We start from the raw sequence: 27,982 nt of genomic DNA on the forward strand, positions 1-27,982 counted from the left end.
TTGTAGAGTGAGTGGGCTGGGTGTGATGATGGCTCTGGCTCCAAGTCAGGGCTGTAGGAATCCAGGCTGGCTGCCACTGACACGTGGCACCCAAAAGCAATTTTCCAGACAATGCTGAGAATCTCTGAGCCAGCTTCAAAGGCAATTGACTGGTACCCATTCACCTGGATGTTAGGCCTTTACTGCCTTTTGTTTTTTTACAATAAAAGGTATTTTCTCTATGTCCCATGCAGCCAAAAGGTCAGCTGTGGTGAGAGAGCTGATGAAGCTACCCTTGCATCTTCCAGGACTGAAAGGACCTGTGGTTGAAGGTATTCGCCTTTGAGACTGTTCTGCTTCATTAAGGGAGTCATATCTGTAAGAAAATCATTTTGCTTTGGTAACACATTCTGTTAACAGGATTGCGGGGGAGAACCATAAAACATTTTCCTTCCCTTTGATATTTGTGACTGTGAAGCCCCTCAGCTACAGGCAGTAAAATAATAACAGCAGTGTTGAGTACTGGCAAACAAACAGCAAACCTGAGGTTTCTCACCACAGGCTATGAAGCCTTGAAAACTCAGCCAGACATGCTTGGCCAGCACCTGCACACTTGCTTAGTTGTTGTTGTTGTTGTTGGTACAGACCAAGTCAGTCAAACTTGCAGAGAGCTGGTTCCCAACTGGACCAGGGCTTCAGACACTTGAGCAAAGAGCCCCATCTCGGCTTACAGCAATCAGGCGTCTCTCCTCAGATGTGTTCAAAGCCCTGAGAGTCCTGGACTTTCCCAGCAAATTCCTCTGGAATGTAAATAGTCTTCAGATCCCCCACCAGGTGCCAGCAAGGCTTCTTGAGGTTGCTGAAGGGGAAGTCCTCATGACATACTCAAACTAAATAAAAAAAGCAGTAGTAATAATAATAGTAATAATAATGATAATAGTAATAATAGTAATAATAATAATAATAATGACTCTGGTGTTTGGTTGGGGTATTTTTGCCTCAGGAGAAGATGTGTGTTTGGAAAGAAGCAGCGGTTGGCACTAGAGAATGTTATTCAGAACAGGTCAGCTTAAAACAAGATTTGCTGGATATTGCTAAGGTATCTGCTCAGAGGTCTGGCTGATGATGTACTTACAAAGCAGAGGAATGTTTCCTTTAGCTCTAAGTGGAAATGTTGAAGCAGATGTTTTAAATAAAGATCCTGGCACTGCAGATATAACTCCGTTGAAATATGCGTTTGTTTGCACTCTGGAGATAAAGAAGTTGAAAGCAGCAACTACGGCTCCTTTTTGACCCATGGACAGCCAAGAGGACTCCGAATCTCTGGGCTCTGGTCTCAATTCTGCCCCTGCCTTCCCGGATAACTTTGACCAAGTTGTTTCATCTCTTGTGCTTCCATTTCCCCACACACAACCCAGGGTGTCTGCCACAGCCTCCCTCATGAAGCAGGATGTAGAAAAAGCTGTGCATGAAAACCTGTCAGTACTGCCAGGCACAGTCAAGAATATGTAAACACAGGCACTGCTCCTGAGAGATGGGACAGCGTACTGGAGATGACAGGTAGCAGGAGCAGGGCTTACAGAGGGAGTCCTTGCCAGCTCAGGTGCTTGTATCAATGTAAGGGTAACAGGAGTGCTGCCTGAAAGGTACATTGGCTGGTGCTCAAATATTCCTTGGAATTTTTTTTTTTCAAGTAGGCATGAAGGGACATGGCAGGAAACATGTGGCAAGCCATGATGGGCCTTGACAAAACTTTCTATTTTTAAGTTGTTTAATATAGTCCCAAAAAAAAGGTCTTAATTGTTATGAAATATCTCATTGCCCTTCTAAAAATGTCCTCATTTTATGGGCATCAAAGCAGGCTGATCTCTTTGCACCTAACAATAGCATTTCATTACCAGATCTCAGATACATCCAAGCCCTGGGAATATAGAGTCACTGCCAAGGTTGGCACCTGTTCCTAAGCAAAGCTCCTTCTGCATGTGCTCCAAAAAACATTTCCTTTCCTAAAACATAGGCTACTGAAACAAAGATTTCTAGTCAACAGGAAAGTGATTTTTTAGACACTTAGAATCATGATTTCAGGAGCTGAAAGGAGGATAATTATATCAGCATTAAAGAGGTCCATCCAAGAGCTGTATCAGTTATTTAACAGATAAGTACATGCAGAAAGATCAAAGCCTCCTTCTGGGATGAATAACCATGATTCACAGAGCTGGGAGGTGCGAAGAAATGACTCCATCTAGCTAGCTATCACTTCTTAGGGAGAAAGAAAGCATTTATTCACACTTACTTTAAGGCACTCCTTTTGCTCCACCAATGTTTAAAGTACTACCCTGTAGCAATCAAATGGCAGGTGAAGTAGGAAGAGGAACAGCGAGTTCTTGACAGAAGAAATAAGTCATCGTTCCCTCCCACCGGCAGAAGGGGAAGTCAAGCACAGCTGGAATGGCACAGCACCGGAGGAAATCACCTCTTTGTTTTCACCTCCTCCTTCTTCACGTCCTATTGTGGCAGGTCTGTGGGCACTGAGGTTGCAGACAAGGAGGCAGGAAATACCCCTGAGGGCTTTCCCGCTTGTTTTGACGCGTTGAATAATTGGAAAAGCAAAGTAAGGTGGCTGTGTCCCTTCTTTGTCCAAAAGCAAAATCCTCTGGTGTTTCCAAGCTGTCCCAAAAGCTGGGGGTTCACATTTCCCTGTAAACCTGTGTGGCTGAAGGATTTCCTGAAACAGGGAAAGCCTGCAGCAGCAGCTATCAGGGCATGATGGCCATTTATCACACTTATCACCCAGTTCCTTGCCTGAAAAAAGATGTAGGTAAACAAGCCTGACCCAGAAAAATGAACCACTCTGCTTTCCAGCAGCTCAGAACCAGACAGGGAAATCCACAGGAGGTGGGCATATATTGGCTACTTCTGCCAGCAAATCCATTGCTCACTCAGGGAAGGAGCTGGAGGTTCCCTGTCCCTTCTCCATGCTTTCCAGATATGCCACATTCTTTGGAGGCTTCTTGGAGCTCTTCTCCTCTTCACTACCCCACGTCAGCTCTCTATTCCTCCTTGCCTTTTCCAGGTCCTATAGTGACTTCCTTCACTGACCTTTAGAAACTCCTTCTCTATCTCTTGGGTGTCCTTTTCCCTCCTCTGTGCCCACCCCTGCTCCCTACCAGTCCTGCTGACTCCCAGCCAGGCACTGCACGTTCATCCCTGCCCTCTCTACCCTCCTTACCATCGAGTAGGGAAGATAAATAGGACTCTGCTTTGGGTATTGCTGTGTTGGGCAACAGCATCAATGGCTGTTGCTGTAGCAGAGAAAAAATTGAGGCCTTGATAAACAAGTATTAGGGCTCTCATGGGTGCTTCAGACCCCCCCCCCCCTTGCTGCAAATTTAATGTCCTTATAGAAGAGCCCACTCAGCACCAAAGGTCCTAATTCAGCCAGGCATCCTTATGGCCTGGCCAAGTATTGGGGTGTCCTGCAGCAGGAGGCCCTAGCACAGATGAACCTGAGCCTGAGGTGCCTTGGCCTCCTCAGCCCATAAATAAAGGTGTTTATTTGATGTTTATTTCATCCTCAATCAGACATGCTCTGCACTGCTCACCTGCTCCCACCTTATGCTACAAACAAGACAGAGAATTGCTGATGTCATTGACTTTCCTAAGATGGCAGCTGAGTGTGCCCTCACCACATAGTCAGAGGAGAAGCTGTAAGTCCCATTTTTTCCCACTAAGCAGGCAGGCATTGTCTCACTTCAGCCTACTCCAGCTGGATAACATCAGTACCCTGCCCTGCACCATGCATTGCTGGGATGTCCACGCATGCTCTCTATGCCCAGTGGAGAAGGGGAATAGAAAACATATCCCTTGCTTTCCTTCACCTTTCATCTGTATTTCTTTATTGCAGACCACAGGTCCTTGGCCTGTCTTTCCCTTCACTGTACTCCATCTGTTCATAGCCCATTAAGTGGCACACAAGTACAGCCAGGTGCCTTCACACTGTCATCACCTGCCTCGAGGGCAAGTGGCTCTCTGATATTATGTGGGCTCGGGGTGAGAGATGGAAGCAAAAGCCATTACTGCCCCACCAGCCCATGCACCTAACCCAATGGGGATGATGCCAGGAACACGCACGGGCTCTGCATGCCCTCAGAAGGGGAGCTACAGACCTCTGCCAAGTGCACCTGCCAAATTGCACAGGGCTGCCACTGCCTTGAGTGGAGCAGCATCTGCTGCTGGGTGTAGAAAGCAGAGAAGAGAATGCACTCCGGGGTGCAGATTTTGGAAGGAAAGAGATGCAGTATGTGAGAGCTCTGCTGGGAGGAAGATGTTTCTTCCATGCAGGAACAGAGCACAGCCATGAGGCAGTGTGGGAAGATGTACACAGAAAAATCTATGCTTCCTGACGCTGCTCGAAAGACTTTCAGCTTTCAGACCCAATTTGTTCATGCCCAAGTGGCTGCTTTGGGATGAGTTTTCCTCAGGAACATGGAGGAGCCTGCAGCAAAAACCCTTTGCAAGAGTGAGATTGGATGATGAAAACTGTTTAGCCCATAATTTTGGCAGACATGTAATTTTGGCAAAGCTACAGTGTCCCAACATGCTGGAGCAGAGCTTAGTAGTTAGCAAATGGCTTTCAGAGAAGAGAGCTTTGTTTTTCTTGGAATAATCTGCCCAAATTTGGTAAAAATATAGAAGCTTTTGGAGAAATTTCAGTTTGCACATCCTCAGGAAAAACCTCACTGGATCTTTCCCAGGGACAGTTTGCATTGAGCATGTCTAGAACCAGGGCTTCAGAAAGATTTGTGCTAAAGGCTGATGCAGAGCACTACCAGGTTTAAGCTGAGACAGTAATGGTGCTAAAACACCTGGGGAGCCCTGGCTCCTCCTAAACCAGGAAATATAGAGAAGGCAGATGCCTACAAAAATGCAGATGGACCAGGCACCAAAAGTAGGCAGGGGAATGGGTAGGGATAAAAGTCTAGGAGTCACTCAGAGGATCTGACTGGGATTACATACAGTGTATGTTGCTTGTCATATGCCAAAGGCTAAAGCAGTATTAATTATGGTGCTGCTGTAGTCTCTTCACATAACCATTAAGTGAATCTGTGTCTGCCTCTCCTTCCCATTTTAACTTCTATTCCACATTCCCTCCTTCTCCTGTCATCTCCTCTCTCCCTGTCCTAATGCCATTCTCTCCATCTTTGACCACTGTCAACTCTGCCTTCCTCATAACATCAATAATTTGCCGTAATCTCACAGCTGTTTACTTCTTTGGTATCATTCTGTCACATTGCCTTCCAGCACAGTCCTGTCCTCCCACGCACTGCACCTGACATTTAGGGCACCTGAGTTTCTTGAGCACTGTGCTCTCTCCAGCATTGCTGAGCACTGCTCTTACCTTCCCCCAGCACTGCTAACTGATCCTCATTATCTGCTCTATGACCAGGCTGAGGATCATTTTGACTGACTCTATGGCCAGGCTGACTTCCTGCAGCCTTACAAAATTCATTTGCTTGTTCTTTCTGAATCTTATTGAAACATTTCTGCACCTCTAAATTAATTTGTTCTTGCTCCCGCCCCCCCACCAGCACAGAGACAGTCTTTTTGTTGCCAGAAAGCTCTTTTCTGAATTCCTTTCCCCTCTTGCCAAGTAATTTTCCCCAAGGACCCCAGTTTATCTCTTCAGCTCCCTTCTCTACCTCTTCTGCAGCCTTTCAGGTTGGTATTACACAGGGAGATGTAGCCAATCTCACCTCTCAAGGCTGTGGGAGGGGACTGTTATGTTGCCCCATATTTCCCTCCCATTCCCTCACTGATCCCCAGGAATGCCAGCTCACTGGATATTCACTAACACTGCAGAAAATGTCCCTCCGAGGCTTTTAGCCTGGATTTTTTTTCCCCAGGATTTTTTTCGCCTGAATTTACAGTAGTGAATTGAAAGCCAGCAGGGCAGGGGAAGAGGCAACATCTGGCCAAGGAGAGAAAGGAGGCAGCGGGTGGTGGGCTGGGACCTTCCTCTTTCAGTGGCCACAAGCTGTGAGATTGGCTCAGAACATCGACTGTAGCTCCACCCTCGCTTTCCTCTGGTTCTTTCCTTCATATTATGAATGTGTGTCACCCTTATAGAACAACAGCCTCAATTTCTATTGCTTTTTCAGTGAAGACCTCTAGGTTTCTTTCCCTTTGAAATCATTGGCAAAAGGGTTTTACATTATCTTATGTCTAGAGCATCGAAATAACACTCTGCTGAGATACTGATCACCTCTTTCCTAGCTAAACCTCGCAGTCAAATACTCATTAACAAGTGTCTTGTTCTGTCCACCCCTCTCCTCACAGGCAGCTGTGGTCATGAAACCCTTGTCTTCTCTGGCTCAGCCATCACTGGCACTTGTCTCCCAGTCTTCCGTCCTCTCCTCAGTTTCTGACACCAAGGATAAAGTGGAAGCCTTCTTCATCAGAAATATATCTCTGTGTTTTCCCATTAAAGCTGTATATAGATGCAAGTGTATGAATACTTGAATAAACTTTTTTGCACCACAGTGTTGCTGTGAATGTGCCAGTTTACCCAGATAGGAGGCTCTTGTAGTAACCTGAACTGAGAGAGCCTTGGCTTTCTATCCTGAAAATAGGCAGCTTTTGCTACCATGTCTTCTAATAGCCTAAGAAGCTCAAAGACTCCACAGGAGGAATTCCATCTTGTAGTATTCTAGTATGATTATTTCATTATGGAAAGCAAACCTGAGTAAAAAGCAATTTATACTGGTATAACTAAATCTATGTTAGTGCTTTTAGTGGCATAACCATGTTAGTGAAAACCTTCCATACTTCTAACTGACCTGATATTGCAAAGATTTTACAAATAATGAGTCCACAGATTTATTTGCCTCAGGCATTTCTACCAATGGTTCTGGTTGGTTTTTTTTGGTTTGTTCTGGATGTTGCTGTACTAAGTCAGGTGCACAGCACACCAAGATGCTCTCTCAGTGGCCACTGTGTACATCTGAGTATTTGGGCAGGTCTGAGCACTCCCAGAACCTGTGCGAGCCCAGGTTTGAAAACACAAATTTCCTACTCTTTGGGGGCAATGCCTTGTGAGCATTTTTGCAAGGAAGTATAGGATTTATATACAAGCAGGTGTAGGATGACTGCTTTGAGAGGCTTCTCAAGGCCAGAAGTAATTCCTCAAGGCTGGGCTGAACCTCAGAGGAGACCAAACCTGTTATTGCAGAGCACTGGGGTCACAAGATGAGGCACAGGGGAAGGCCCAAAACGGCAGCCAGTGCTGGACCAAGATCAGTGTTGTGTCCTACATTCTCTTATTTTATATACGAACGGAAAGAAACAATAAAAATACTGCTCTTTTCTGGATAGCTTTCCTGGAGACAATGGTATAGCTGTAGGCATGGCCATCCATGCAAACCCATCATTTTAAGTAAAGGGAGCTTTTAGGTGTGGTCTCAAAAAGGGAATACAGCAGTAATTTCAAGTACCCTTGCATTACTCTTGAAGGTGATAGAGTCCTACAGAAAGTAGGCACTGCCTCTGACTCTGGAGCCTGTTGAGCAGGATGTTCCCTACAGAGCTTTTACAAAAAGCAACACTATAATGGAAAATGTAGAGTGACTTTTATTCAGGATATCAAGTGAAGAACCAAAAGGCATCTTCAAGAAAACAATGCAGAGATGACACAGACAAGAGTAGGGGGTTTGCATATTTGGACAAGATACTTTGCAAAAGACGACACAGACAAAAGGTGGGGTTTTGCATATTTGGACAAGATACTTTTCAAGAATACCAGGAGAAAATTCCCCACATTTAAAAGGAAATCAGGCAGGATTGCATTGCAATTGGCTCCCTCCTTGCTTTCATTTGCCTAAGGGCCAGGTCTTCTGCATTTCAAAGACATTCACCTCTCCACAAGCTTTGTGTGTTTTTTTCATCTCAGCATCTCTGCCCTCCATCTCTTCATTGTGGCCTTCATGGTTCATGCTGGGTTTTTCCAATGACAATAGTCCTTTTATTTGCTTTCTTAGGAAGCAGGACAGCAAAGGAAAACGCTACCAAAACTATCACTGGGTTAAAAAGAGGGAATAGAGAGGATAGGGAAGTATCTTGTCCAGCACAGATGAATGCTCTCACCACAGCAAACACTGCTGTTTGATGGAAGTGGATAACAATACTGTTGGGACAGGCATCAGTCACACCATCAGTACCCTGGCACTGGGATGACAGAGAGGAAGCTGCAATTGGTGTTTTCCTGAGGTGTTTTCCATCAGCTAGTGGAAAGGTAATGTTTTTCTAACAGGAATAAAATGTAAAAGTATGCACAAAGTATAAATCCTTATGTAAATGTGTTTTTTCCCCAGTCTACAGTGCAGTGGGTTCAGTTTAGATGAGCTTCTCTTATGATATTAGATTAAAGCTCTAAAGAGCAGCTGCGGTCAGTAACCAGACACAGCTGGAGCCAGACATGTGAGTCCAGAGACAATTCTCAAATCGAATTCTTTAAACTGCATTTTCTTTTTTCCTGGTTTTTTTTTTTTTCTGTTTTTCTGTTATTGTTCTTGGTGACAAGCTTATTTCATGCTGAATCATGATGGATACTGTTATTCCTGATTCACCATAGGAAAAATGAAACACACGTGTCTGTCCTTACCAAGACTGGGATCCTTAAGCTTCATTTCTTACACTTATTTCTGAGTATCCTATGCAGGCAAGTGACTGCTTTCTCACTTGAATTTGTCAACCTGGTTGTTCAGGTTTCTTTGTCAAAGGGCACATTACCAAAATTCCCCTCTCAGCCAGTAGCCCAAGGCAAGGCTTGCTAGCTGAATATTGTTACCCACATAGATGAGGTGCCTGATGGCCATATTTACAAAACAATAAAAGGCTTCTTGTCTTCCTCTGGAAATCACTGAAGGTTTATCTAAACAGGACTAGCCTGACTCTCGAGAAAGTTAAGAAGGCTCTGCTAAAGGTGTGAACTCCATTTCTCTAAGTAAAAGCATGCTTGGTGCCTTCTGTAGGGGTGGGGTACAGGTAAGCTGCTTTCATTTCTGTAGACTGAGTTTGCAGTTTTAATTGAGTCACCCCAGTTTTCCTGCTTGTCCCTGGGACGTGGGCCAACCACGGACAAACTCTCCAATCCCCCCCACTGCCTTCTGAGGATTCCCGAGGGCTATGAGACACCTACCACATACTGAGAGGAGGGGAAATTCCAGGAGTAATGTGGGAGAGAGCAGGACTGGGCATGCAACTGGGTCGCAGGACAACCCTGCTGGCTCATATCCTCCTGCAACTGAGGATTGGGGATTGCTCTTCAGAGGGATAGCTTGGCTCTTGCCAGCCTGTCAGTCTCTAGTAGCTGTGTTTTTCTGGCAGTTCTGCAGGTGGCTCCAGCTCTGTGTCTGGCCACCTGCTCACTAAGTGACTCTGGGAAAGCAGCAGGAAGGTCAGCCAACAACAGGGAAGAGTGAGACATGCCCTTTCAAGGGCATCCTATGCAGTTATGCTGCACTTGGAGTTATATCCAAATGCTTCTGGGCCTCAGCAAAATGACAGTGTCTCTTGCATCCTGAAGTCAGTGAGAATTGGAGTCATGGTGTCAGATCACTGGCACATATGACAAAATGGTGATGTGTCAGTGTCAGATTAATGGTAGGACTCAATGACCTTAGAGGTCTTTTCCAGCCTTAAGGACTCTGTGGTTCAAAGGGTAAGAATGGATGCTGTTCTGGCTGTGCTGTCATACCTTCATCCAGCATGTGAGTTACAGTCCCATTGTTACTCCCAGCCTCCTGCTCATCCACTCTGGAGAAACTCTGGTTCATTTCCTGTCTTTTGGATTGGGTAGATGGTTCCCTCTGAATCACAGAAACATTAAGGTTGGAAAAGAACACTAAGATCATCAAGACCAGCTGCTAACCAAACTCGGGTGCAATGGGGAAAACAGCTCACCCCAGGACGGCCTGAGGATGTGGTGTGGGAAACCTGCACCAGGTTTACCTACCTTTACTCCACATTGCTCTGCCTGTCCCCCAGAGGCACCAGCTTCCCCATGACCTCACCTCACACATGGTATGTGCAGCCTGGAAGTTTCCTTAGGCCTCATGCTATAAAAGTACCTTTGCAGTGGTCTGCCACACATTCTTGTCATTGCTTCAGACCCTTTGAACTGAGAAAACACAGGAGAAACGTGGATCATGTCCCAAAGCTCCAGCTGCACCGCAGGGAGCACAGAGAGCTGTGACAGGACCACTGTATCTGGATGCAGTCACTGTGCTCTAGCCCTGAGCAGTACAAGCACAGCAGCTGGCTCTGCTGGCTGGGGCAACAATCACTCCTGCATTGGGAAAAAGATGTTTAGCAGAGCATAACAGTCTGTGACATCCCTAGAGCCTTTCATTTCTCTTTAGGAGACAGTGAGAGCAAGAGTTGTCAATATTTCATGACAACACTAGCTACAGCACCTTCCAAATACAATTGCTCATTATATGTTTATTACCTGTAGGAACATTAACTTACAGTTACTAGCATGACATAGCAACTGATGTCCTTTTACTTTGTTTGCTTTCACAGATATTTGCTTACTGTAGCTGAGTAGCCACAGTGCTACCTTCATTAACAGGGAGAACTTTCTCCTTCAAGAGGACTGCCTGGAAAGTAAAGCACCGCTTGTGCCAAGGAACATTGTCGGGGGCACATCTTCCCCTTTTCAGTGCTTATCATATGGAAAAGGGAAGAGCTAGAAATGGAAATATGGTTTTATAGTCTTTCCTTTTAAGTAAAAACTTGGTCTGCCTTGAGAAAAATGTTTAATGGAGGTTATCTTAAAGTGCAAGACAGAGCTCTTCTTTGTGTGGACAGAAATTCTTCACGAAGAACCAGAGGTATTTCCATATATGCATGAGATTCAAGAGAATGTATTGTAGAAAAAAGAAAATAATACATGCCAGCCATATCATCTTTATCTCTTTGCTTCATCCTATATCCTTTTCTTTTTCCATATCCTGGCAAAAGGACTCAGAACAAAGAACTGGTACAAAGACATCATTCTGTATTGAGGCATTGGCCAGATCCTGGCAGTGATGCACCCAGAGGACAAACTGACAGCTGCCTTACATCAGGGAATCCTCAGCCACGGCTTCCATGGGCCCTTTTCTGAACATGCACCCCATTTGTCTGAGAGGAAGGTATTACAGCTCTTACTCCCAGTGCTTGTGTGTGTGTGTAAGGGTATGTAAATACATAGAGCAACCAACACAGAGGGAGGTATGACTTATGGGTGAAGCCCAGGACACCTGAAGGCCATTGCACTCAGAGTTAGTGAAAGAAGAAATGCTGTGGATCCTATGGTCAAAATATCATAACTACCAAACGAAAGCACAGACCTGACAGTTGTGTACCTGGGAGGGACAGGGATTTCTTTTCTATGAAATCACAGCAGCCTCTGCTAGTTCACAGAGAAAAAATCCCACCAGAAAGAAGGAGAGGTTTCCTGCTGTAGGACTGGAAAAATATCTGAGAAATCACCTAGAATGACTCACAGAAATTATACTTTTAACAGAAAGAAGGATCAGCCTAGCATTGTCAGTAAGTTCTGATCTGTAGCAATTTGACACTGCAAACTCAATTCTTGCCCTATCACAGAGCCAATTTCTCCAGTCTGCTTAGGCACCAGTTCATTTCAGTTAGCAGAAGACCTTTATAAATTTTGTCAGAAAGGTTTCATGATATTTTTTTCTCATTGATATCAAGGCCTTTAATCTCCAAGTGAATCTATTGTCTTCCCAGAGTTAAACTGAAAAGCTGGAGATGATCTTCTGTCACACCATAAAAATTGGCTTAATTAGAGCTTATATAGGTCCTTAAAGTTTTTATTTTCTTGGGTTTTTTTTCCCTGCTCTCTCTATTCAAAGGCCTCTATTTATCCAGAAGATCAACCAGAAATCACAGTCTAGTTCTCCAAGCTCATTTGAACATTTTCAGAGGAGGTATGTTTACTTCATACTTTGCACATACTACTGCTTGATCAGTTCTCTGATTAGTAAGAGAATACATTTTGTGAAGAAGGTCTGTGTATTTATCTTTTTCTTAATAAATACCTGTCTCAGAAACTTAATAAAAAATAAAAAATGCATTTGTTCATAACAGTTGCTTCATAACTCTCTGTTAATTCAAAGTCTCACTGCTTAGATGCAAAACCAAATTCAGAGCAGTTCTGCAGAAGAAGCTTGCTGCTCTTCTGCAAATGCAAGTGTGGCTGAGCACCACTAAACCAGGCAGGTGCTGGGCAGAGGGAGGGGTATCATATCCACAACAGAAAGGTCAGTGAGATGGAAAGGAAAGGTAATCACAAGAAGGAAGTGGGAAGAGGTGGAAAGGGTTTAGAAGGAAAGGGCAGGAGTGCACAGAGTGAGCCTGAAGGGAAGGGTGAAAAGGAAACTAAGAGGCCCTAACTAAGGGGATATTCATCCTTTGGAATATTCATCCAAAAAAAGCCCAGTCAAAAACACCAGGTGCTTTCTGTACTCCATATGCTAATTCCTGATTCTATTTCCTCTCCACAGGCTGGAGAAGCTCAGTGCTGATGGTAGAGGCAAAATGACTCTGGCTTGCACATCTCATCACATTTCCACAGCTGATCCCTCACATCCCACAAGCACCTTATGCACTTGTGTAATACAGCATCAATATGCTTAATCATTGCAAAGAGCAAGAGGTAGCTGTCTCTTTAAGATACCAGGATATCATCTGCAGCTTGGAGCTGTGTGACAGTGGGTCTCTCACAGGTACACTTCTGGGTGACAGAAACTCTGTGGTTTCTGTCCTAGTACCTAGTACCTAGTACCTAGGCCTAGTACCTAGCACCCATCCACTGAGACCACCTACATCAGAGGGGTGCCTGGGAATGCAACCCAGAGCTTGCTTGGGCATGCTGACCCAGGAGGAAGCACAAGATGGGTATCCTGGTCATGCTCTCTTCACTCCTTGGGAGACAGCAGGATAAATGTGACAGCAGCTCTTTCCCCAGTGAGAAGTATATGACAACACAACTCGGTATTGCTGTTATCAGGAAATATGAGTGGTGAATGCAACATTCTCTGTTTCATAATCAGAGAAAGAAACGTCACTGACCCTGCCTCTGACTAAAGGACAACATATTTCCTGCTTCTGGGTGAGGAGTTAAACTGACATGGGGGAGTTCTTGAAACCCTTTTTATTTCTGATTAAATAAAGCGTCCACATGGGACCATGCAGCCTGCTGTCCATGATGTCATTGCCTCCGACCAAGTTCCCCCCAAAACAGCACCAGAAGGGCAGGAACAAAACAGGAGCAAAAAGGAAGGCAGTTGCACCCTCCCAACACGAATGTTGGGCACTGGCAGTGTGTGGTGCTGCAGAAGTGCAGAGGCTTATTGTCAAGCAGTTTTGAAACAGATGCTGCCACAGGTTGTGTGCATTGCTCAGAGGATGCTAGCCTTCTGTGGACCTGCTGGAAGCCACTCTTACCAGACCCTGGCAAGCCAGAGTCATCAAAAACTGACACTGATCTAGGAAGAGCTCTGGCAATACTGGCACTGCAGCAGTATCACAAATTCTTGTTTTAAAGGACAATTATGAGAGAGAGAGAGCCATGCTCTCACCAGGGAGCAAAAGAACTGCTGAAGATTCTTGCTGTGTGACACACAGCACACTAGACAACTGATTCACTCATTTCTTACTGACTTCTGTCTCCTCTACATTTACGCCAAAATCTCACAAGCCAGGAACTTTCAGGCAAACAAGGAAGAACAGGGAAGGCGGTTACAGCTACACTGAGATTGGTCTGACAGCAACATCTCCTATAATGACTCCAAGTTTTAAGTATTGTACAAGAAAATCAAAAAGATGGGTAATATCCTAAATACCATCCACACTTTAGGGCTGGACTTTACCTGGAAGTTCTAAAAATACAGATTCCCGCTATATGTGATTTCTGTTTCACTGGTCTTTTCTGTTTCACATGTCTTTCTCTTTTCTATTTTGATAATCAATTCCAGTTATACAATCTTGAGTTGCCGGAGTTTAGAATTGAGACTTTCTTTCAGAAAGGGGAATTAATCTCTACATGCACCCAAAAGTGATTGTGGAGAAGTTGGCCCCCTCCCAAAGAGAGTTAACAGCCAGTCACACAAATTTTCTTGCCAAGGTCAGGAAACAAAAAGGAAGGAAGCAGAAAATAAAAGAAGTTAAAAGCAAAACAAAAGACTATAAAAAAGAGTTGTTTTTCCTGGGATAGTCTGCTTGGAAACACTGAGGCAGCAGAGAAGAAAAATTCATATTTACTGCTTTTCATAATGAGACTCTTTTCTCATTTGAAAACATTGTCCTTGAAAGCAATTACGAAACCCTCTACTGTTTTAGAAAACTAGTCCCCTGAGAATTTCATGCTACCCTAACAAGGACATTTTAATGTAAATCTTCTCACCCATAATTCTCAGTCAGATATTTAAAAGTTCCTAAAGCTCAAGTCCTTCTCATGCTGATATGGACTCATTTCTACATTCTATAAAGTCTCTAAGTAATTCTGTAAATAAACAGAAAAATTAATAACAATTTTCGCTGTGAAAAGTTGTCCTACTATTGCACCTCAGCAAGTAATCTGCCTTAAAATCAATTATGAATTTGAAATTTATCTGAGAAGGCAAGTTGGTACTTGGTCTTGCAGACCATGTTTTTGTGCATGTGAGAGCATGTGTGAGCCTACACACATATTCTTCAAATATTTGAAACTCTATTTTCACTTGATATCCACAAGTATAGTAGCACCCCTTTGCCCCCTTTCTGCCAGTGAGAATGTGAAAAGAATTCTCATGTAGGATTCTTTCGACAAGAACTTGACTTTTTTTCCTTTTTCCAGCTTTTATACTGTCTTCAACTGGGGAAAATGTGTAGTGGATAACTATTCAAGCCTGCTAACCTTTAAATTTTTGCTTTTCCCTAGGCCAGGGCCAGTATTAAACTGCTGCCTTTTTTTTTTCCTTGTCTTTTCTTTTTACTAGTTCTCTAGCTTTGCTGAAGCTGAGGGGGATTTGAAAGCTGCAATAGGAAAAAGAAAATGAAACATGACCTGGTGGTACCCTCCCAGAATGCAGTCAGCAAAGTCTGGGAAAGTCATTGAAGACTAATGTGCAGAAAACAATGTATGTTACACTTTTTCTTGGATCATTATTGCAGTGTATTGTTCCTCACAGCCCCTGAAATTACCCTGATTTAGAATATGAGCATGTCTACTTCCATTTCTAAACCCTGAATACATGTTATTCCTTGATTCATCATAGTTTTGAAGATTTTTTTCATAAACAGAAAGAAAATTAAATTCACCTGATATTTCAAGTTTGTATGTTCTCCACATAAAAACAGACTTTTTCCTGGAAATTACAAATTCATAAATGCAAGGACTGATTTTGCTAAAACACAATCTTTCAGCAAGGAAATATTTAAATGTAAACATTTTGACCTTTCTCATTATGATCTTGGGATCTTTGCATTTTGTGGAGCACAGTAAGTTGAGGGTAATAAAACTCCCCTGAATACTTTTTGATAGTGCACAGAAGGCAAGGTTGTTGAACCAGTGCTGTAAATGCAGTTCCACGGCAAGCTTACCCCATCACAACTTCCTCTGAAGTGCAACCAGTTCAGTTGGTTTGGAATAGATACAAATGCTTTGTTTACTGTCAGCACTTGTTTCAGTGGCTGTTACCAAGACTGATGGGTGTAGTGGCTACTGTCAGCACCTGTAGGTACAGCTTTGTTGCATAAGCAGCCCAAAAAAGGCTCATCTTCCTCTTCTGGCACTGTGACTTTGATGCCTTGGGTTTTAGTTTTTATATTTTTCAGATCTCTGCTGCTTAGTGTGTTAACTCTGAAACTTCATATTAGGTGCTAGTAAGTTCTCTTGACAGGGTAGTTAGACAAAACAATCCTTTCCCAGCTAGGGAATCAAGGACACCCATTACCCAAAAAGCATAAACAACACCGAAGGGAAGGGGGCAACCCAGGGGGCTGAGACTTCATAATGTGGGGCCGTGGTTGGACAACTGACCCCAATATGTAGATGAACTAAAACTTTTCAAAGTGTAAAGACTTGTGATCAAGATCCATCTTGGATTCAACTTGGATCTTGCCTTGGCCGGGCTCTTGCACTGTCCAAGGTGTATCCTTTTAATAAATACCTATTTTATTCCTTTTGCTCTGCCTAGTCTCTGTTCCAGGTCAGCCTTTCTAGACATCAACTTTGCCACATGTTTCCTCCCAAATCCTCCATGCAGATCTTGTTCCATGCACACTACAAATCTCTCTGCTTGCTCTGTTTTCTGCACTTGTTTCTTCTTTCCTGCACTGTTCTCCTCCCAGATCCTTCCAGATCCTTTCTGAGATCTCATAGCTCTCTGCTGATGCTCTGGATGTGTACCACATACACTCTCCTCTCACCCAACTGATACCACCCTGCTATCCCTGTCCCCCACACCCCATCCCCACCTCACAGCACTCATTGGCAAGGATGCTCCAGCAGCTGCTGGCCTGAATACCTTCCCCCACCCCTGGGATAGGAATGTTAGCCTTTCACCTATCAGGTATGTCTTTGGAGCTTGGCTGGGAATGCATGGTGACAGGGGCCAGTGTGCCTTTCCACAAGGCTGGAAAGGAGGAGTGGCACTCTCCCATAAAACAAGTGATTACTTAGACACTTGGAATAGTAGTTCATTGCTGTGCCATGGCACTGTCTCTGGGAGCATCCTGAAAATCTCAGCACAGCCCAGATTCATTATGAGGATTTGATGTGGCCGGATGGTAGAATGCTGAAATAGTCTGAGTTTTTCATGCTTCCTTTCTGCCTTACGAATGAAAGGATTGTATCCTCACAAACTGTGACTGTATAAACTTAAAGAGAGGAAAACGTAGTTTGAAATCCACAGGGAATTCATCCTTTTCTGAAGATAACAGACATATTTTCCAGCTCTTCAGGAAAAAGAGAATACAGAGCCCAGAGATTTGTCGGGGCTGGGGGAACTCTAAGTTTTTATTTTCTGCTTCCTTCTTAGGTCAGTACTGTAAGAAACTCTGTACAGGGAAGTTGTGCTGATTTAACTTAAGTCCACTTTGTAACTTCTTTTAAGTCTGACACATTCTGGTAAATCCAGCCAGGACAGATGCTACCGAACCTTCTGGACCACCAAGAACCAAAGCCAGAGGTTTCCATTCCTATGAGGGAGCAGACAGAATGGGGTATTTGCCCATCCACCAAAATCTAAACACAAAACTGCTGTTCTCTTACACTTTTCGTACCTTATTATAAAAAATGGTAACTCTCTGGGTACCCTGGAATTTCAGCTGGGACCCAGGATGCCTAAGGCATAAGGAGGATGTGGATCCACCAGCTCTGCTGAGTAAGGACAGTGTCTGCTGAAGAAGCAGAAGGAGTGCAGAGATCTGCCAGTGCTGGCATCTTCAATTGTTATGCTAAGCATCACAAAGGTTCAGCTGTTAGAGACTTCTCTTTAGACAGACTCCTCGCTCATTTTCCTTCTCCTAGGTTTAGACATGGCCTTTACAAGTTTGTCTTGCAATAATTCCACTGCACATGAGGCCCATGCACTGCTAACAGCCATTACAGTGACAGTAATGTCCAATGTCATGTAGCTGGTTTTGTCAGTTGAACTCCAGGAGCTTTGTCATGGGAATACCATCTCTATTCCTAGTAGTAGGTAAGTTGGTCACAGAAACTCAGGTGTCTGCAAACAGCCCTTCTCAAGACCATTTTTAAATTTCTGATGATTCTTGGTATATGACAGAACTTTGAATGAACTACATTTTGAACACTCTCATAGACTGCTAATGAAACCAGCCAAAGCAATGTCATTTGTGGTGCAGCTCTTCAGAATGCAAGAGAAGTAAATTAAAGGGATGAAAAGGTTTTCTTTGCTGAACATCAAGGCAACAACATAGCTTCCCTCAAGGAGAGGGAACCAGAAGGCTTGCTAGGTTTCCCTTCAGGGTGATGTATAGCCATGCAGTATCACACTGCTGTGCTGCTGGGAATCACCATCTCAGTAACAGTCCTGCAGAGTCAAGGAAAGAAACCCCAGACCTGACAAGAGGACATTACTGTCCTGCTGCCTCCAGCTGGCTTCCCTGCCCCAACACTAAAGCACTTGCAGCTCAACAGGAGAGTATTTTTCCAACCTTGCCACCCACAAACATCTTTATGTTTGTTTAAATCTTTCACAAACTCTGAATATATTACTACAAGCAGGATGTACTGGCATAAGCAAAACACTGAGCTTCCCCCAAGACTTCTCCATAGCTAATGTGCCCACAGAAATTTTCATATCTCTTTTCTTCTTAAGAAGAAATTATACTCAGCTCACCATAGCTTCACTGCTAGCTCTGTACTGTCTTTGCAACCGAGCAAAGAAGAATATTGTAGGCTGTTGGTTTACACAAGTTTACAACTGACACAGAAGGAAATGGAACAGTGGATGGAGGCAATAATACAGGAGATTATTAAAGCTGCCTCCTGCATCAGTTGAAGGGGAACTCTGAAATCGGTATGGGGGAGTTTTCTCAGTGCCTTCGGTTTTCCCACTTACTTCTTAGGGTTTTGCCTTTGACTAACAGATTGGCATGCCCTTGCAATCCATAGGAATCAATGAAGATGAGAAATTTCAGCCCACATCCTGTATCAGAAGTGTTTCAGCAATTAACTGGCTGCACACTTGTTAAGGAGGAATCTGAATGTAAGTTGTCCTGCTGCAGCCTTTGGATATGCTCAAGTCTATGGGGCCAGATGGGATCCACCCCAGAGAGAGCCAGTTAAAGTGCTCATTGAGCCACTTCTCACCATTATCAGAAGTCCTGGATAAGCTGGGAAGTCCCAGGCAACGGGAAGATAGCAACTGCAACAGCTGACTACAAGAAGGGCCAGGAGGAGGATCCAGGGAACTATCCTGGATATCCTGGAACTCTCCAGGCCTGGCAATCTGACCTCAGTGCCAGAGAAGGCCATGGAGAAGATCATCTCGAGAGCCATCACACAGCATGTGCAGGACATAGCCCAGCCAGGATAAGTTCATGAAAGGCAGGTCCTGCTTGACCTACGTGATCTATGACAAGGAGCTTCGTGGGTGAGGGAAAGGCTGTGGCTGCCACCTGCCTGGACTTCAGTAAAGCCTCTGACACCATTTCCACAGCATTGTCCTGTAGAAAGTAGCAGCCCATGGCTGGCTAGGTGCAGAGTTTGCTGGGTACAATTTGTCTTAGCAGTCAGTCCCAGAGAGTGGTGCTGAAAAAACTACATCCAGCTGGTGATCAGTCATGGGCGATGCCCCCAGGGCCCTATTTCGGGCTCAGCCCTGTTTAATATATTTTTTTAATTATCTGGATGAGGAGATCAAGGGCACCCCTTTGCAGATGACACCATAGTGTGGCCATCAGGCCCAGGGCTGGGATCATCCCCCTGTACTCGGCACTGGTGAGGCCATGCCTCAAATCCTGTGTCTGATTCTGGGTCTCTCACTACAAGAAAGACATTGAGGTGATGGAGCAAGTCCAGAGAAAGGCAACAGAGCTGGAGCACAAGTCTTACGAGGAGAAGCTGAGGGAGCTGGGATTGTTTACCCTGGAGAAAAGGAGGGTCAGGGGAGAACTTATCACTCTTGACAACTCCCTGAAAGCAGGGTGTAGCCAGGTGGGGGTTGGCCTCTTCTTCCAGGAACAAGAGGAAATGGCCTCAAGTTGCCACACGCGAGGTTTAGACTAGATATCAGGAAAAATTCTTCATGGAAACAGTTGTCAAGCTTTGGGATAAGTTGTTCAGGGAAGTGGTGGAGTCACCATCCCTGGAGGTATTTAATAGACATGTAGATGTGGCACTCGGGTTTAGTGGTGGATTTGGCAGTGCTGGTTTAAAGGTTGGACTCAATGATCTTAGAGGTCCTTTCCAATCTAAATGATTCTATTTTATTCCATGACCTGCAGCAGATTTGCTCTGGGTTCTAGTAGAGTAGTACCACTGGGATGTGGTAGTAGTAGTTCCTGGGATGGCTCTGAACCTAAAATTATTCTCTCTGTAAAAACATAGATCTTGTCATTCTTATCATTTTGTTAGCTTAGCATGGTGCCAGGCTAACAAAAAAATCACGAGTGTCCTGCAGGTGCCACATGCATGTCTGTAGCCAAGCACTGTGGGGCTGTAGCATTGCTTGCTGTTGCACTTGCTGTGACAGTAGAGGTGTCCTAAAAATATTTGTTCCCATAGCTCCAGAAGGGATCTGTCCCTCTGTCCCTGAGGGTTTCTTCTGAATATCGCTGAGTTCAGTGTCATCGACTTGTTTGCTGCTGAATCTCCTTGGGTTTTGGGTTAGGCTAAAAGAATTATTCATTGTCACACCTTTTTATCAGGTAAAGGGATACTAAAAAATAAACAAAACACCCACAGAAAAAGAATGAAGTTTCAGTTACTGCAAGCATATGAAAACTAATTGGTTCCGGCTTGATCCCTATGGGGTTCCCCTATACTGATGTCTTCAAGCTGAATTATCTGTCCCCAGGCTGAATTCTACAAAAGGAATTGATGTCTTCAATCTGGCTTTTCTCACCTTTTGTAAATGTGATTGATGTCATCAGATAACTTCTACAATAGAAGTTGCTTAAGAAAGAAAAGAACTTTTTGTTTCAAGTGTTGTGTAAGATTAGATATAATCTTATTTACACCTAAATAAATATGCATTAAGTAGGCGGAGAATATGTATTAGGTAGGTGTAAATTTTACTGAATAAAAGACAAAACTTTCTACCACTGGGTGTACTTGATTTGTGGAAAGCTCCACCTTGCACCCTGCACATAATAAGCAGTCTCTTCTAAAACTAGATTCTGTATCTGTGTTTAGAGCTCCTAAAATTTGAAACACTACCACACACCTCACCTCCTCTCCACCCTCACCTTTGGAAACCAGGGTCTCAGCAGCAGAGGTACACAGTGCTTACTGCAAGCTCCCATACCGACATTATGAACCCTTGATTATACAAAGTACTGAACGTTTGCAGAGGTCAGTTGTTTTTAGAGGGGCTGCTTTGCAGTTTTCTCTTGCAATCACCACAGAAAAGACTTACTTGACAGTTTTTATAACTTCAATGGTTATCAGGTGGTACAAACCACAGGCATGTGCCTGCACTCTGAAAAACTCCCTCTCTCAGCTGGAGATCAGGCACTCTTACTAAAAAAAAAGGAACACTTCACTATTTTCATCCCTACACACTAGTGTCAGTTCCCTCTTTAAACTCCAGAGTTTTACATCCTGCCCATATTAGGACAGCTACCTAAGTGGTGATTCAACCCCCCTAGCCTGAACTGCTGTTATGTAAACTTCTTGTAGGCTTGTCCCAGGAGCATCATCCCAGGGGCTCTCAAGGTGTGTATCAGCAAGAGTAGCTGTGGTGCTCCAGCAAGCCTCTTCACCTTGCCCACTGGAAACCGGAATACTTGCATTCCTACTCCCAGAAAGCAATTTGTAGCATTTTCCATGCAATCTGAGTCATGGTACAGCAGCTGAATGGTAGTTGCTAGGTGGACATAAGTAATGTGGATTTTGTGGGCATTTCAATGGATTTCCCCCACAAACCCCTCCCACTTTTGGCCTTGGGGAAGGAGGATGTGTATTCTTGTCCCTCCCAGGATGTGATACTGGTGGAGAACTGCCCTTTCAAGGTAAAAAGAGGTAAAGCCAAATTGTCTCTGCCCTTCACCAGGGCCTTTGAATCAAAATTGAATCACCATTTGCTCTGCATTTTATCACACTGAATCCGTTCCCCAGCATTTCCCCAGAGGCTTGAAATCAGGAAGGCTTCTTTCCTGCCTTTGATGAGTAACTTAGGTGTCAGTGGGAGCTGGGGCTGGGGGGAGGGTGCTTTCTGAAATACCATGCTTTGGCTGGGCTGCAGCTGCAGCTGGACTGCAGGGACAGGTACCACTGGCCCTTCCCGGTTAATGAGCCTGGGGCATCCACAGCCAAGAAGGAACTGGCAAGGATTCAGCACGGGGAAACTCCCCAGGAAAGAGGACAGGATACAGGCATGTGGATGAGGGTTAGGATCATGTCTGATGAGAGAACCAGTGTCAGACACGGCTTTGGGATGTCCCGGCAGGGCCATGGTGAAGCCTGTTAGTGTAAGCCACAGGCACGAGCGGACTGTGAACTGCAGCTCTGTCTAGACAGGGTTCTGGGGGCAGCAACAAGATCCCACCTGGGGTCACCCTCTGCGGCCATTCATCTTGACTCTTTTTAAAAGTGCCAGGAATCAGAATGTGTGTCTGTTTCTCTTCCTGATCCTCCTGCCCCCGCCTTGTCCCCTCACTCAAAAATACCCTGCCAGGCAGCCCTGAGCCTGTTAGCCAAAGTCAACCACGAGTCTCAAGGACAGATAGGAGTTTTGAAGAAAATTAAATTCTTCCAGGTCTACAAGAAGGGCTTGTCTGGGTGAGTGGCCCAAGGGGTGGAGGAAGGAGGATAACCTTCCTTGTGCACCAGCAAATCCACAGAGAAGGGACATCTTATACAGAAGCCCATCACAGGAAGACATTGCCTGTCACAAAAGGCACAGCTCTGTAGGAAAAAAGCTTCATGAGCTCCAGGGTGAACATGCAGAATGGGCTGTCCAAATGTGCTCATCTCCAGTGAAGGAGATGAGACCTGGACTGTATTTCACCCTACCTTTTATGACCATGTGTATTATCCCACTGGGTATCCATCACTTGCCTGCCAGAAAAGCAGCAAGAGGAGCTTCATAAGGGAGTGGGTAATTTTGACTGAGTAAACTTGACCCTGGCCCTAAAGATACTGCACTGTACCTGGGAAAGACCATGTATGTCCTTGAAAGTTTTGTTTGCCAAGAAGCCTGAATAAAGCCTGCAATAGCTCCTCACCTTTCCATATGACCATCCAACAGTCCCTCTTGCAAGAACAAAGATGACCTCACAGCACCAAGCTCCCATATATCCTACAAAGAACATGGAGTCACTGTTTTTTCTAGCCTTGTGACAGACAGACAAGGCAGACAGACACACACATCGCTGCATGTCATCTTCTCCTTTTTCTGGCACACACTGGGATGGCTCTGTACTTTCCAGTTGTGCAGGGGCTGCTGGCCTCCTGCCTGCCTTCAGTCAGCTGCCGGTGAGTCACCCGGGACGCTCGGCAGGACTTTCTGAGAACACCCACAAAAGCCATCAGTGACAGCGGGAAGGGCCTGCACCTTTCCTGCCCCCCACTCACTAACTTTCACTGACATGAACTTGCTGGCTCTCAGTGACAGCCGCTGCCAGGTCCCACCGCAGCAAAGGCAAAAAAAAAGCAACTGGGTTAACAATTTCCAAGAATAATAGAAGAGTACTTTTCTTTTTCAAGCATCATTTTCATGAATGAATTATTCATTCAGTTGTGGTAATTCCTGCATTCATAAAAAACCATCAACACACAAACACAGTGACTTCCCTTGACTTCTGCTGACTTCTCAGCACCGGGATCCACAGGGAGGGAAGAGACTCAGAGTTTCTGATCTGCAAGGAAGGAAGGAAAAAGTATGATACAGTGGCACTGTTGAGCACAGTGACTGCCCCACAGGCAACACGGGTGTCCTAGTCTCGGTGATGAATTTGCACACAACTAATTTTAGGTTGGAAAGTGAAATACTGCAGAAAAATGCAATTATTTTCATTATATTGAATTTGTATTCTGAGGAGATTTTGTATTCTGGGAATTTTTTTTTTAATGCATTGGTGTTATATTGATTTTGTATTCTGTGGAGACTGAAACTGTCAAAATTTGCCAATATTACATACATTTTATATCTATTAACAGCTTACTTGCCAAGGCATCCCACTGGTTATATCTTGCTGGGCAAAGCTGGATTTTATTCCTGTCTCTGAGCCTACAATGCATCCCAAAAGGCTCAGCCAATCCCACTTGATTAAACCTTGTTTTAGCATTAGAATCTCCTCAGGCAGTGGGCACCCTATCCCCTCTGCCCAGCACTCCTGTCCTCTGAGCTGCCAGGACAACATGTATCCAAGACTCCTTGTCTTATCATGGTTAGAGAAATCAGAGGAACTATCACTGCTGCTGGACTGGAGTGAAATCAGTTGGTCAAAGCTGGAGAGAGGGGTTAAAACACATTCTTTTTAATCTTTTCAACTCTTCACCCAAAAACTTCACCTAAAATTTTCCATGACCTCAGGGTATGGAATACCTAGACACAGGATAACAGGTATCAGGCTGGAAGGGTGTCAAGTCCCTACTCCAACTTCCTGCTCAATGCAGACACAGCTGTAAGCTCAGACCAAGTCTCCTGGGACTCTGACCAGTCTTGAAAAACTCTAAGAACAGAGGCTGCACAACCTCACTGGGTGACCTGGTCTAGTGCTTGACTGTCTCCCCTTGGAGAAGTGTATCCTTATATGCAGCCCGAGCCTCTTGTTCCAACTTCAGTCACTTGCTTGTCCTCCCAATGTGTAGTGCTGTGAGGATTCTGGCAATGTCTTCTTTCTGATCTCTTTGTACATGCTCAGTGCTCAGGGGCTGTTCTTAGATCCTTCCAAAGACTTCACTGCGTCAGGCTGGACTAGAAAAATTCCTCAGCCTCTCCTCACAGGGCAAGAGCTCCAACCCTTAACATCTTGCTGAACATGTCCCAACTTCCTTGTATTTGAGGGAGAGAGTGTGAAACTGGACATGGTATTCTAGATGTGCTCTGATGAGCCCTGAGTGGAGGGGGATAATCCCTCCCCTTCATCTACTTTCCTCCCTAACTAATAACTCAAAACAAAAGTGTGGGCATGCATGACCTTTAATTCTGGTCTCAGTAAGTCTCAGAGAAGTTCCTTGCTAGCCCATTGTTGTTATTGTGGTCTGGCACCCGAAAACAGCACTCAGCACCTTCAAATGCACTCAAAAACTTTTACATGGGCAGGACCCCTCCTTGGTGTCAAAGACATGCACTACAGCACCAATACCAGCGATGCAAAAGAAGGCAAAGCCTTAGAGCCTGGAAGTAGGAACAGTTGATTTTGGTCTCAGTGTCCATAAAAAAGAAGAATGATCTGATTTATCCAGGCTACTGACCCCTTACCAGTAACCTATTTACCTCAGAGGTCTGTGTTTATTTTTATATTGTGCTTACGACCTTACAGGATTCAACCCACTCATAATGTGAAGGTTTAATGGTGTTGAGGGGGTGAATCACCACACACTGCATGTCTTACATGCTACCAGAAACTGCCTGAAACCCGCTCCATCTCCTTCCCACAGACACCTACCTCAGCCACACTGCTGTCACCGAAAGGGCTGCAGCAGAGGGGACCTTCCCTCCCCGCAGCCACCGCATGATGTGATCACGACCAGTATTCACAGGCAGGGAAGGGCTGATGAAACAAAACGAGAGCTGGAGGGTGAAGTCTAAGAAAATTCACATTGTACCTAAATCCGAGGATGCCAAGCACAGCCTCACTGAACAGGAAGCCAAAGGACGTCAGCAGAGTCACACGCCTGCAAAAACAATGTTCATGAGATCAGCCTGTGGCCTCAGCTGAAGCAAGATCAACAAGCTCTCCACTGTAGCTGGAGATCACCTAAATCACAGCTATGTTTGCCAGGTCAAAAATGGGTTAACCAAAAAAAGAAAAAAATTGCTTTCTTCTTTAGAGCTGACATTTCTATCTGCAGGCTTACATGCCCTTAAAATTAAAAATGCTTTTAGGCAACTATTAGAAACAGAGCTGAGCAGAATACTTCAGAAATTCCGGAGCTTTTGTCAAAACAGTTGAAAACGCAGAAAGTCAGTGTAGAGCAAAAATGAGCAAACCAACAGACTTGAAAAAAACTTTCATTAAAAATTAGTCATTATGCGTCCAGCTGGAACTGGCTGCTTTTGCAATAGGGCTGATGACCTTTCTTAGTGGAAATTATCTGCTTCCATCTGTCCAGTGTTGCCCGTCTTACAGTAAAAAGTCATCAGGAGAGTCTGGTAGAAAATATCTTCATTTCAGCTATTACAAAATATCAGCTTTGAACTAAGTTGGTTGTTGTTGGGAAATGAAAAATAATAGTGGTTTCCCCTGGTTCATATAGCTAGAAGTCACTTTCAGTGAAGTGGCAGTTAATTTGTGTGAAATTGCCACATACTTGGTACACAAGAAAGAGATGCATCAAGGAATATTGGTAAATGTGCATTATAAATGATGCAACGGTATTATTTTGTATTTTTTTCTGCTATTACACAATTACAAGACTTTGGCTGACACAAAATACTTGCTTAATTAAGCAGAGGCACAGTAATGAATCAATATACAAGTGGACGTATGATACATGCACACTTGAAATTATACTTGAGGACTGAATTTTGCTGGGTAAGGAGATAGTACAGTGACTACCCTTGAAAGAGAAAATTTTTAAGGGAATTACTATGCAGGCAATGGCTGCTGATTATGACCCATAGCAGCAAAAACTGCAGACACATCCATACTGAAACAAGACAACCTCATCTGCTGGCATTTTTAGCAGGATGGGACACTATGGGAAAATGAGGACCTGCACCATGAATTTATATCCAGGCAGATAATAAATTAATTTTTAATTTGAGGTTTGTACCACAGCCTGGTATTAAATTAACATCGCTGTGCTGTTGACTTCAGTGGACCTGTTCTGATTTATTCAGGATCCAGCTCTTTGCTTAACTATCTGGTTAGTAACAGTGAAGTTAAAAGATAAGTCTGTAGGACAAGAGGGGGCACAGAACCTGATCTGAAGCTCTTTGAAAGTTTTCAAAAGAGATATTAGCCTCATTTGTGTTTGCTTCTGCAGGAAGTCCTTAAAATATTTATAGTGTTACCATGGTAGGAATACGGCTTCCTGGGCTGCCCTGTGCCACTAGTTGTCTCATTCTGCTGCTTTGGCTATGCCCCAAACCCTACCTGATGTCAGCACCCACCAGGATCACCCAGATGATGTGCTGTGGGGCACACATTGAATGCCACTGCCTAGCACAGGTGAAACCACTGAAGTCTGTCAGGAACCACTTGTTCCCCACGCCAACAAAAAGAGAAACACGCCCAGGACATGGTGAGAGAATGCTCGGGGATGGGTGGGTGAGAACAAGGTCACCAAATGTGAGCACTGGCCTCCTGCTACCCACACATTGACTCAGCTGCCCACACATGCACCACCCCACCTCATCACAACGGCGTCCAGCTCTGCTGCAGACTTGTGAAATGCCAGAGTGAAGTGGTGCCAGACCTTGCAGCCCGGCTGGCTGAACTGGGCCCTACCAGGACTGGTGCCAGCAGCAGTCACAGCATGTGCTATGCTGGCATGGGGTCTAAGGCTTGGTGCTGTCACTCGTCCTAACTGTAGGCCAGGGCACAGACACCCAGAGGCACACCTGAGACATCCAGCCTGCAGTGGTGGATTCTCCTGATTGGCTTTTCATCATAAAGATGGAAAGCAAATTCTGAAACTAGATATTTGCACTACGAATACCTAATTTCCCCACATTTCTTTAATAAGAAAAAGAATTATTTGCTTGTTTTCTGTGAAGTAGAAGTGTTTAGTGCCAAATAATGTTAATACTGCTTGGCTCCAACTGCAGAGTGCACAAGTTAGGGAGCTGCAAGGTAAACGTGAGGAGACACCCCACTCAGTAAAACTAAGGAGATGCTGGATCACATTGCCAACAGCAAGTGTGAAAGCTTTATCATTGCAGGTGTATATGAACAGGCAATAGGGGTATCTGTAACAATTAGCTGAGGTCTTTGAAGCCTGGTCTCAGGGCAGGAGTAGGACAGATTACCTCTGAATGCCCAAACTGCTTACCTTGTCTGTCATGATCCATAAAAAACTGATCTCAACCTGATACTGCAAAAAGCGCTGTAGCATCTGCTGATGCTAAGAAGTGTCAAAATGTCAGTTTTA

General features: G+C 44.5%; 1 long non-coding RNA gene across 1 annotated transcript; it reads right to left on the reverse strand.

The window, feature by feature from the left end:
* Positions 1–23,387: 23,387 nt before the first annotated feature.
* Positions 23,388–25,555, reverse strand: LOC148224334 (uncharacterized). The gene is made up of 2 exons (XR_015802863.1): positions 25,333–25,555; positions 23,388–23,577 (listed from the first exon to the last, which is right to left on the reverse strand). It is a non-coding gene; the product is annotated as an uncharacterized LOC148224334 (long non-coding RNA).
* Between the last annotated feature and the right edge of the window lie 2,427 nt (positions 25,556–27,982).

The sequence above is a fragment of the Sturnus vulgaris genome, chromosome 3, assembly GCF_052056855.1.
Source record: "Sturnus vulgaris isolate bStuVul1 chromosome 3, bStuVul1.hap1, whole genome shotgun sequence".
Classification (NCBI taxonomy): domain Eukaryota; kingdom Metazoa; phylum Chordata; class Aves; order Passeriformes; family Sturnidae; genus Sturnus; species Sturnus vulgaris.